This window comes from Phoenix dactylifera, unplaced genomic scaffold (assembly GCF_009389715.1).
Source record: "Phoenix dactylifera cultivar Barhee BC4 unplaced genomic scaffold, palm_55x_up_171113_PBpolish2nd_filt_p 000311F, whole genome shotgun sequence".
Classification (NCBI taxonomy): domain Eukaryota; kingdom Viridiplantae; phylum Streptophyta; class Magnoliopsida; order Arecales; family Arecaceae; genus Phoenix; species Phoenix dactylifera.
In genome coordinates this window covers 167,592-180,233 of record NW_024067782.1, presented here as the reverse complement: position 1 = coordinate 180,233, position 12,642 = coordinate 167,592, and the positions used below count along the sequence as shown (strand labels likewise).

The window sequence follows — 12,642 nt, the reverse complement described above, 5'->3', positions numbered from 1 at the left end:
ATCCACGTCGATCACCTTCCAATTCTTCCGCTAGATCCCACATCCACTGTTCCCAAGCTTCATCCCAACGGCATCATCACCCTCCTCTTCGCCTGTAGGATAAACTCAAATCCCAACAGCTTCCGGATCACTTCACAACAATTCCCAAGCATCCATCCGTTCCAGCTTCTCTGATCCGCAATCCAAGTTTAAACTCCTAACTCACCTCCCCATCCCATGAGCATCAAAGGATCACTTCCAAACCAAGTTTCCTCCCGTATCCAATGAGCAAAACCAATCCTTCGTCCACGGATTTCTCCCAGCACCCTCTCCCCAGTTCTACGTGTCTCTTATCTTTCGGATAAGAACCAACCAACCTCCGAATCCCCTGTTCCGCATCCAAGCCAAAGGAAATCAAATATTCAAACACCAGCCGAATCCAGATCCTCTCGTTTCGGATCATCTCCCAGCCTATCAACGGATGAGTCCACGCGTTCTTCCCAGCTCTACAACAACCATCCCGAGCTTCACGGCAACCAAATGAATCTCCCCTGTTTCGGAAACAGAACAGGCCAATCTTCCCTTTGCGATTAACCTTCCAACCGTTCCAAGTACCTGAATGCATTCTTATCCACAGAATAATCTCAGCATCCCTTGCATCTTGGTCCACATTCTCGCCATCCCCTGCAGTTGAAGATCAAGCAACCTCCCATGGATCACGGATCATCAGCCTCTTCCCAACGGCGGAGCAGTTCAATCAACCTTATCCTCCCATTCAGATGAAGCTATAAAAGGAGGAGTCTTCTCTTCTTCGGATCATCTCTCCTCAGAGGCCAAATTCCCCACCGGGAGGGGTTCCACAAATCTCACCACAGTTCTTCTCAAGGTGACTTCCCACGGGAAGAAGAGGAAACAGGGGAGGGAGTGAGCCGAATCCCATGAGAGAATAAAAAAATGAGAGAAAGGAAAGAGAGAGAAGATTTCTTGGTTATTTTGGGAATAACTTCCCCTGAGAGCTAAGAAGGAGCCGTTCTCAAGGAAATCGCAAGAGGGAGAGATGGGAGCCCGCTGCTGTGCTGCTGCTGCCGTCTCCAACTCCATGCAGGGCTGATCTTCTCTCTAGGGCCGGATGCAGCCCTAACAAAGGGCCAAGGGTTTTGTATTTTTGATTTCTGTTCTTGGAATTGTATAAACTTCTTTGATCTTAATGAATATTTCTTTAATTCCATATTTGAATTCTGTGATTTTAAATATGATGTTTATACAATTGCTCTTCATGATCACTAAGTAAATATAAGATAGTCCATGCTAAAGGAAGATGCGATGTGCTGCCACCTTAGATTAGGGTAGACATTTCATGATAACTAAAGATGGATTATGCCTAAATTACTTTTGTAAATTTTTATTTAAATGCTTATTAGGCTTGTAGCCAATTTGCATGTTTATCCAAGAATAAATTGAAATATAAATAACCCTTGTCTCGATGTTAGTGGTGAATTCCTTGCCCTAGATTCTCCCAAATTGATATCATTTTAATTGCATTTTTTATTCAATTGCTTAGTTTAATAGTCTTCAAAAATTCTCTTCCTTTCAAATATTTTTATTTTTAAGAAAAATAACTATACCCCAATCCCTGTGGATCGATACCCGTAATCACTATCCTACTAGATACGTGCTATTGCGTGGTCTTTAAAGTTGACTATCAATTTTTGGCGCCGTTGCCGGGGGATTGTTAGCATAGTTGTTTTTCTTTTCATAAAAAAAAACTTTCAAAAAAAATATATATTTAAAATTAAATAAAAATATTTTCTATTTTTTTTGTTATTTCTCTTATCTCCTTTCTCTCCTTTACTAATTTTTGATTTTTATTTGATCAGGAATCAAAGAGAAAATTTGGGACGATCAAAAGGGAACTACTGGAAAAAGAATGCTGTAGAGGTTTGCTTTAAGAGTAAAAATTTTTTGATGGGGAAATTTCCTTTGGTAACATCTAAACCTTCCTTATTTAAATTTTCTTGTGTGGTGATTGTTTGATTTTAAATTCAGCAAAAGTGTGAATGCATGCTTGATACACATACACCAATTAATCCGCACATAGTAAGGGCAATCACCCCAACAAGATAAGAACTGGATTTCATCACCAGATTCTTGCCCAAATTAGGTGAATCAATTCTCACATAGCTATCACATTAATTAAAATCAATTAGACATTGGCCCCTAGGGACATTCGAGCTCAATAGGACGAAGATCACCAAAAGTTGCACCAATTTCGCTCTGTGGCTCAGTTGATGTCTAGGCAAGCTTTGTTCCTTTAAGGGAGACAGTTCATCTGTTCGAGGCAAGTGGTTTTTAAGTGGGACCTTTGCAACGCATCATGACCCCCCCACTTACCTGGGAGCTTACCTGGTCAGCTCAGTCATTAGACCGGATTGGAGGCTTAGGTGCCCTCTTCAAACCAGTTAGGAGCTGTCTAGTGATTTTAGGGTGAACATAAGGAATTGTGTTTTTCTTTTTAGTGCATGCTTGACTGTACTAATCAAAGGAGTCTTAGTGTATGCTAGGGTGTCGTTCCAAATCTCCCGAATTAGTACCTTTTGACCCTGAAATAGAGCGTTCTATTAGGACCCTTCGAGCCGAAATCCGGACCTATAGAACCATAGGATCCACACCACTTGTCGAGATGGCTGAAGAGCAACCCAAACTGTTAAAGGAGTACTTCACTCCTTCCATTTATACCTCTCCATCTTGTATCCGACTACCTGATACCACTGCTGCTATGCAATTTGAAATTAAGTCTAGTGTCATCCAAATGCTTCCCTCTTTTTATGGACTCAATAATGAAGACCCATACAAACATTTAGATGAGTTTCTTGAGATTTGTACCACGGTCAAAATTCAGAACTTTACTGATGATGCTCTGAAACTTAGGCTATTTCCTTTTTCCCTTAAGGATAGAGCTAAACAATGGCTCCATTCATTAGAAGCCAATTCCATTCTTTCATGGGCTCAAATGCAACATGAATTTCTAAAGAAATATTTTTCCATAGGAAGAACAAACCAATTTAGGCGTGCTATCACGAGCTTCTCCCAATCTGATGGGGAAGAATTCCATGAAACTTGGAAAAAATTTAGAGATTTACTCCGAAAATGCCCGCATCATCAAATACCCAAATGGCAATTAGTGCAATGTTTCTATGACGGGTTGTCTGAACGAAACCGTCAGATGGTTGATGCTTCTTGTGGGGGTACCTTCATGCTTAAAAGTGAACATGAGGCATGGCAATTGTTTGAGAACCTTAATGAAAATTCCCTCCACCATGCCTCCTCCGCTCGTCAAGCACCCCCGAGTTCTCAAAGAAAAGGAACCATATATGAAGTTAGCCAGTCCATAGGTCTATCTGACAAAGTAGATGCACTATCCCGCAAGTTGGACCAGCTAATGTCTAGAGAACAATTTCCAAACTTTCCCCAAGCACAAGTTTGTGCTCTTTGTTCTAGCCCGACTCACCCTATTCATGAATGCCCTTCGGTAGCTCAATTCCCTGAATTTGTGCAAGAACAAGTAAATGCTGCCCAAACGCAATCCCGACCGGGTAATGACCCATTTTCCAATACTTATAACCCGGGGTGGCGCAACCATCCAAACTTCTCTTGGAAGCAGCAGACTTCCAATACTTCCCAACCTTATTCCCAAAACTTTCAACCATTCCAGAATGTTCACCCAAACCGCCCTCCTACTCACTATTCACAATTTCAACATATCCCTCCTCCAGCACCCCAAAGAGATATGGCTTTTGAGCAAAAGGTTTTAACTGCTCTTCAAGGACTCGAAGCCAATTCACAATTGTTGCACTCCCATACCCAGTCTATTGCTAAATTAGAAACCCAGCTAGGGCAGTTAGCGAGTGCACTAAATAAAAGAGAGGAAGGCAAGCTTCCAAGCCAACCAGTGAGTAACCCGAGAGGGCAATACATGGCTCAAGAGACTCAACCGAATGATGTTCATCATGAACAAGCCAATGCCATGACCACCTTAAGAAGCGGACGCATAGTAGATAATAAGGTTGGAGAAAAAGAACATAAAGAAAATGAAGATAAGTATATGACTGTGCCTAAAGAGAACGCGAACTCGTCTGTGTCGTCATCTAGTCCAGTATCGACCACACCGTTTACACTGAAGGCTCCTTTCCCCCAGTGTCTGAATACACCTTCTGCCTTTGGCAAGAAAGGAACTTCGTTGGAAGAAATAATGGAGGTATTCAAACAAGTCAAAATCAACCTCCCTCTCCTTGATGCTATAAAACAAGTTCCATCTTATGCCAAATTTCTTAAAGACTTTTGTACACAGAAACGAAAATCTAGGACACATGTGCCTAAAAAGGTCTTCCTGACTGAACAAGTGAGCTCCATCCTTCAGCACAAAACCCCTCCTAAGTTCAAAGATCCTGGTGCCCCTACCATCTCTTGTGTGGTGGCGGACAATCCTATTGATCGAGCATTATTAGATCTAGGGGCGAGTGTTAACCTCCTTCCTTATTCAGTCTACGAAAAGTTCGGATTAGGTGAATTGAAGCCTACCTCGGTGTCCCTACAGTTGGCTGATCGATCTGTTAAAATACTACGAGGAACAATTGAAGATGTCCTAGTCAAAGTCGACAAATTTTATTTCCCAGTCGATTTCATCGTCCTTGATATGGAACCTGTGCCCAATCTCAAGAAACAGATCCCCATGATTCTTGGTCGTCCCTTTCTAGCTACAGCCAATGCATGTATTAACTGTAGAACGGGGGTGATGGATATATCCTTTGGGAACATGAAAGTCAAACTGAATGTATTCCACGCCTCCGATCAACCTGCAAGGGAAGATGAGTGTTTTCTAGTAGACAGAATGGACGATCTTGTAGAAGAAGCCCTTCCCTATATTCTGGCAGATGATCCTCTGGAAGCATGTCTAGCCCATTTTGACATTGATAATCTTGATTTAAACAATGCCATAAAAGAAGTCAATGTCCTACTTGACAATCCGTCTCTCACAAATTCTCATCCTTGGCATGTCCGATATGAACCTCTTCCTACTCTTTCTAGTACACTACAGTGCCCCTCCATCGAGTCCCCTCCCAAACTTGAGTTAAAGCCACTTCCGGTAACCCTTAAGTATGCTTTTCTAGGACCCGAAGATACCCTACCTGTAATCATCGCAGCTGACCTATCTGACAAACAGGAGAGTCAACTTTTGAGTGTACTCGAAGAACACAAACATGCAATTGGATGGTCTGTAACTGATCTAAAGGGGATTGACCCATCTATTTGCATGCATCGCATTCACCTAGAAGAAAATGCAAAACCTACCAGTGAAATGCAAAGGAGACTTAACCCTAACATGAAAGAGGTGGTCAAGAAAGAAGTAGTAAAGTTGCTAGATGCTGGAATCATTTATCCTATCTCTGATAGCAACTGGGTGAGTCCGACTCAAGTAGTACCAAAGAAGTCGGGCATTACTGTGGTTGAAAATGCAGAAGGAGAATTAATGCCTACACGCACGACCACTAGCTGGCGTGTTTGCATCGACTATAGAAAGCTTAACTCCATGACTAGGAAGGATCATTTTTCTTTGCCATTTATTGACCAAATATTGGAAAGATTAGCCGGTCATGGTTTCTACTGTTTCTTAGATGGTTATTCTGGATATAACCAAGTGGCCGTGTATCCTGATGATAAAGAGAAAACCACTTTCACATGTCCATTCGGAACATTTGCATATAGAAGAATGCCATTTGGACTATGCAATGCACCTGCGACATTTCAACGATGCATGATGGCAATTTTTTCCGACATGGTAGAAAAATTTCTGGAAGTATTCATGGATGATTTTTCAGTTTTTGGCCCCTCATTCGATGATTGTCTCAGTAATTTAGCCCTGGTTCTGAAAAGATGTAAGGAAACCAATCTAGTGCTAAGTTGGGAAAAGAGCCATTTTATGGTTCAGGAGGGAATAGTTTTGGGACACATTGTGTCCAAAAGAGGGATTGAAGTAGATAAAGCTAAAGTTGATCTTATTTCTAATCTTCCTCCACCCAAATCTGTGAAACAAATTCGTTCTTTTCTTGGCCATGCTGGATTTTACCGTCGCTTCATTAAAGACTTTAGCAAAATCTTGAGGCCCTTGTGCAATCTCCTTGCCAAGGATACACCCTTTGTTTTTGATGAAGCATGTAAAGAGGCCTTTGAAAAACTCCGATCTAAGTTGTCTACAGCACCCATCATACAACCTCCCAATTGGACCCTTCCATTCGAACTTATGTGTGATGCTTCTGACTATGCCATTGGGGCAGTTTTAGGACAACGAGTAGAAAAGCTACCTCACGTCATCTACTATGCTAGTAAAACACTCTCAGATGCACAATTGAATTATACCACTACTGAGAAAGAATTACTAGCTGTAGTATTTGCCCTGAATAAGTTTCGGTCCTATCTCTTAGGGTCCAAGGTTATTGTGTTCACTGATCATTCTGCTCTCCGGTACCTCCTTTCAAAGAAAGACACCAAGCCTCGCCTAATTCGATGGATCCTATTGTTACAGGAATTCAATCTAGAAATTCGTGATAAGAAAGGCACCACAAACGTTGTAGCAGACCATTTGTCTAGGATCGTTCTCGAACCTCCTCATAACATTTCACCACTTCATGACTCCTTTCCCGATGAACAATTGTTTGAGGTACAACAAATGAAAACACCTTGATTCGCTAACATCGTGAACTATCTTGCCATAGGACAAATTCCCGATCACTGGTCCAAGCAAGACAAGGATCGATTCTTTTCGCAAGTTAAGTTCTACTTTTGGGATGATCCTGATCTATTTAAGTACTGCCCAGATCAAGTAATCCATCGATGTGTACCGAAATTTGAATTTCAGAGTATTCTTAATTTTTGTCATACCCAAGCCTGCGGAGGACATTTTGGTGGTAGGAAAACTGCAGCTAAAGTCTTACATAGTGGATTTTATTGGCCTTCCTTGTTTAAGGATGCTCACAAATTTTGCCAAACTTGTGAGCGATGCCAGCGAATGGGTACAATCACCCGTAGAGATATGATGCCACTTAACCCCATTTTAATTATAGAAATTTTTGATGTATGGGGTATTGACTTCATGGGCCCTTTTCCGCGTTCTTTTGGTTTTGAGTACATTCTTGTCGGGGTTGACTATGTTTCAAAGTGGGTAAAAGCAGTTGCCACTAGGAGTAACGATCACAAGGTTGTGGTTAAGTTCTTACAAACAAACATATTTAGTCGCTTTGGCGTACCCCGAGCTATCATTAGTGATGGGGGATCACATTTCTGCAATCGATCTTTTGAAGCTTTGATTCGCAAATATTCAATCTCCCACAAAGTTGCCACCCCGTACCATCCCCAAACAAGCGGACAAGTTGAAGTTTCTAATAGGAAGATAAAACACATCTTAGAGAAAACAATACGCCCTGATAGGAAGGATTGGTCTCAAAGATTAAATGATTCTCTCTGGGCTTATCGTACTGCCTATAAGACTCCTATTGGCATGTCTCCTTATCGACTGATTTTTGGAAAAGCTTGCCACTTATCCGTAGAACTCGAGCATAGAGCTTTTTGGGCCATTAAAAAGTTTAACTTTGATATGGCTGCAGTTGGTTCTAACCGGAAACTTCAACTTAATGAGCTTGAAGAGTTACGCAATGAAGCGTATGAAAATGCCAAAATATACAAGGCAAGGACTAAGGCTTTTCATGACAAATACATTAACCGCAAGTCTTTCGAGCCTAATCAAAAGGTTTGGTTATTCAATTCTAAATTGCGTCTCTTTCCTGGTAAACTTCGCTCTAGGTGGGATGGTCCCTTCTTAGTTAAGAAAGTTTTTTCTCATGGGGCAGTAGAAATTCAAAACCTCAGTGATGGTCGTATCCTAAACGTCAATGGTCAAAGATTGAAACCTTATATAGAATGTGTTGCAGACGGACAGTTGATTGAATCCCTTGATTTAATGGATCCTATTTATCGGGATGAATAAGGATGTACTGTGTCTGACTGAAGACATTAAACTTAGCGCTGATTGGGAGGCAACCCAATTTCCATAGATTATTTTTGCACATTTTCTTGTCATATTTTTTCAGGAATCCTCATATTACTGATGCAACTAAGGTACAATGCTTCTATCCTCCATATGCATCATATTTTCGTAAAACAAAATAATAATAATAATAATAATAATAATAATAATACTTAAATATTTATATATAAAAAAAAACATTGAGGACAATGTCTGATCTAGGTTGGGGGTATAAGATTCGAATTTTTGAAGAAATTTTTCGAAATTTTTGATTTTGTGAATTTTATTTCATCTCAAAAAAAAAAAAAAAAACCTAATTTCTATGCTTTAGTGCTGAAATGATAAACACACAAAGTATATAAAATCTAAAAAGCCCAATAACTAGTCAGGCGTAAGTCAATTTGAGTTCTTTTTATTAAAAGTTCTTTTAGTGAGTTGTAAGATAATTTTTACTTTAGAATTTCACAACACACATGGCCTACACTTCTAAGGGTTAGGTTCAACATTATGTTGTTAAGTCTGGTAGCAACCTTGAGTCCTGATGAATCATACTTATCTAATTCACTTTTATTATAAAAAAAAGTGAATTTAGTCAGGTACATCGAAAAGGGCTACCTATTGTCAAAGGTCAGCGGGCTTGTAATGAGGAACCCGAGCATAGGTCCGTAGGGGAGTCTTGATGCCCAACACCTTACGCCATCTGGTGTGGGAGTGTCGACTGAATGCTCGCTACACGGAGGAATCATTACAAGAGTAAAAGTGCGTAATTTATAAATCTAAAAAAAAAGAGAAGAAAAAGAAAAAAAAATTATAATATTGATCTTGAAAAAGACGATAGTGTGAAAGCCGTCGTTGTAAAAATTCGAGTAAACTAGAACATTACAGATAAAGCCCATGAGGTATTAAAGTAAACATCCACAACTCTCGAAATCCTGCAAGATAGGATGATTTTGAATCAGTGATTAGGTCTTATCTGACCAATTCTTGGAAACTACTAGCTTTAGCAGTATTTTGGAGAATCTAAAGCCTTAGCTTGTGTATGGTCCAGATATCACCGAGCACCCAAGTATAAATTAGCCTTACAATTCTCTAACGGAAACTTAATGACTTCAACTTAAGTTGCATCTTGACCTAGGATTTGGGCTGACTTAGTAATTAAAACTTTGTGTGCTTTTGAAATTCTTGGCATTAATGCATTTGAAATTAGATTTTATAAAACAATAAAATAAATTTTTTTTTCGACACAGTTTGTGGGTATCTGAGCCGGAAATCCTCACGAGACAAAACTCGTCCACTAGGGCCACCTAGGGGTTTAAAGCCTTATTGCATACGGTAAATGCAATCGCGATTCCTGCGAAAGTGAGTTAGTTTTTTCTATTTTGCTTGAGGACTAGCAAAATGTAAGTTGGGGGGTGTGATAAGTGCTAAATAATGCATAAATTAATATCTTATTCATAGCACTTATCATTATTTTAATTCACATATTTTTGTAAATTCAACTAAAAATTGAATTATCTTCATCATTGCATTATTAAAAATAATTCGATTTTTGCTTGATTATATTGGTCCATCTAATGTATGCAGGTCAAATCAAATTCATCTGGGATGACCCCTGAACCCGAATGACACGCACCCCGTGAATCAGATCTTCTCAATTTCCTCTTCAACACATGGCTATCCCTAGTTCACGTTCTTCTCCCATGCTCCATGTACCACAACTCCAACCGCAAGTTATTTCAACCATTTATCTCGCACCCACGTCATCCTTCCCAGCAAAACAATATCATTCCCAGATTTCTTCCAACTCCATCCGCAAATCCCTCCTTAGCTTCATCTTCCCGAATCTCCCAACGTCCCAGCAACCACCCTCTTCTTCCGAACCAGCCCAACTTCCCTCGGAATCACATCCACGTCGATCACCTTCCAATTCTTCCGCTAGATCCCACATCCACTGTTCCCAAGCTTCATCCCAACGGCATCATCACCCTCCTCTTCGCCTGTAGGATAAACTCAAATCCCAACAGCTTCCGGATCACTTCACAACAATTCCCAAGCATCCATCCGTTCCAGCTTCTCTGATCCGCAATCCAAGTTTAAACTCCTAACTCACCTCCCCATCCCATGAGCATCAAAGGATCACTTCCAAACCAAGTTTCCTCCCGTATCCAATGAGCAAAACCAATCCTTCGTCCACGGATTTCTCCCAGCACCCTCTCCCCAGTTCTACGTGTCTCTTATCTTTCGGATAAGAACCAACCAACCTCCGAATCCCCTGTTCCGCATCCAAGCCAAAGGAAATCAAATATTCAAACACCAGCCGAATCCAGATCCTCTCGTTTCGGATCATCTCCCAGCCTATCAACGGATGAGTCCACGCGTTCTTCCCAGCTCTACAACAACCATCCCGAGCTTCACGGCAACCAAATGAATCTCCCCTGTTTCGGAAACAGAACAGGCCAATCTTCCCTTTGCGATTAACCTTCCAACCGTTCCAAGTACCTGAATGCATTCTTATCCACAGAATAATCTCAGCATCCCTTGCATCTTGGTCCACATTCTCGCCATCCCCTGCAGTTGAAGATCAAGCAACCTCCCATGGATCACGGATCATCAGCCTCTTCCCAACGGCGGAGCAGTTCAATCAACCTTATCCTCCCATTCAGATGAAGCTATAAAAGGAGGAGTCTTCTCTTCTTCGGATCATCTCTCCTCAGAGGCCAAATTCCCCACCGGGAGGGGTTCCACAAATCTCACCACAGTTCTTCTCAAGGTGACTTCCCACGGGAAGAAGAGGAAACAGGGGAGGGAGTGAGCCGAATCCCATGAGAGAATAAAAAAATGAGAGAAAGGAAAGAGAGAGAAGATTTCTTGGTTATTTTGGGAATAACTTCCCCTAAGAGCTAAGAAGGAGCCGTTCTCAAGGGAATCGCAAGAGGGAGAGATGGGAGCCCGCTGCTGTGCTGCTGCTGCCGTCTCCAACTCCATGCAGGGCTGATCTTCTCTCTAGGGCCGGATGCAGCCCTAACAAAGGGCCAAGGGTTTTGTATTTTTGATTTATGTTCTTGGAATTGTATAAACTTCTTTGATCTTAATGAATATTTCTTTAATTCCATATTTGAATTCTGTGATTTTAAATATGATGTTTATACAATTACTCTTCATGATCACTAAGTAAATATAAGATAGTCCATGCTAAAGGAAGATGCGATGTGCTGCCACCTTAGATTAGGGTAGACATTTCATGATAACTAAAGATGGATTATGCCTAAATTACTTTTGTGAATTTTTATTTAAATGCTTATTAGGCTTGTAGCCAATTTGCATGTTTATCCAAGAATAAATTGAAATATAAATAACCCTTGTCTCGATGTTAGTGGTGAATTCCTTGCCCTAGATTCTCCCAAATTGATATCATTTTAATTGCATTTTTTATTCAATTGCTTAGTTTAATAGTCTTCAAAAATTCTCTTCCTTTCAAATATTTTTATTTTTAAGAAAAATAACTATACCCCAATCCCTGTGGATCGATACCCGTAATCACTATCCTACTAGATACGTGCTATTGCGTGGTCTTTAAAGTTGACTATCAGTAGTCCAGCAAGTCTTTTACCATGCTTCTTCAATTATTAAAGGATGCATTTCCGGAAGGTGTTACTTTGCCATCATCTTCATATGAAGCCAAAAAACTGATAAAAGAGTTGGATCTTGGATATAAGAAGATACACAGTTGTCCGAATGACTGCATTTTATATCGTGGTGAAAATAAGAACCAAGAGTCGTGCCGAATATGTGGAACTTCACGATGGAAAAAACATAAAGAAGACGAGAATGATTCGTTGACTGAAAAGGATGCTGCACCAACTAAGAAAAAACCGGCTAAAATTTTGAGGTATTTTTCTCTTATACCAAGATTGAAAAGGATGTTTGCATCACCGAAGATGGCTTCCTCGATGAGATGGCATGACGAAGGCCGTACAAAGGATGGAATGTTACGACACCCAGCGGATAGTCCCGCATGGAAAGCATTTGATGATAGGCATCCCGAATTTGCTTCTGATGTTCGCAGTGTTAGGCTAGGTTTAGCTACTGATGGGTTTAATCCATTCCGAACGATGAGCTCAACATACAGCACTTGGCCCGTTGTTTTGATTCCATATAATTTGCCACTATGGATGTGTATGAAACAGTCTTCAGTAATTCTATCAATGGTTATTCCAGGTGACAAGGGCCCAGGTAATGATATTGATGTTTTTCTATAACCTTTAATAGAGGAATTGAAACAAATATGGGAGGGTATTGATGCATTTGATGTTTTTGCTGGACAAAATTTTAAATTGCGTGCAGCTCTTATTTGGACTATCAATGATTTTCCTGCATATGCTAATTTATCTGGTTGGAGCACTAAGGGGCGTATTGCATGTCCTTCTTGTGGAGATTCAACCCATTCGTATTGGTTAAAACATGGAGGAAAGTTCTATTATATGGGCCATCGTCGGTGGTTAGAAGCAAACCATCCATTTCGATTTCAGAAAGACTTGTTTGACTGTACCATAGAGTTGCGATCTGCCCCTGTTCCACCAACTGGA

General features: G+C 40.6%; 1 long non-coding RNA gene across 1 annotated transcript; it reads left to right on the top strand.

Annotated features, from left to right (window-relative positions):
- The first annotated feature begins 1,879 nt into the window (after positions 1–1,879).
- On the top strand, positions 1,880–9,817 carry LOC120105564. The gene is made up of 2 exons (XR_005507934.1): positions 1,880–1,962; positions 9,641–9,817. It is a non-coding gene; the product is annotated as an uncharacterized LOC120105564 (long non-coding RNA).
- The last annotated feature ends 2,825 nt before the right edge of the window (positions 9,818–12,642 follow it).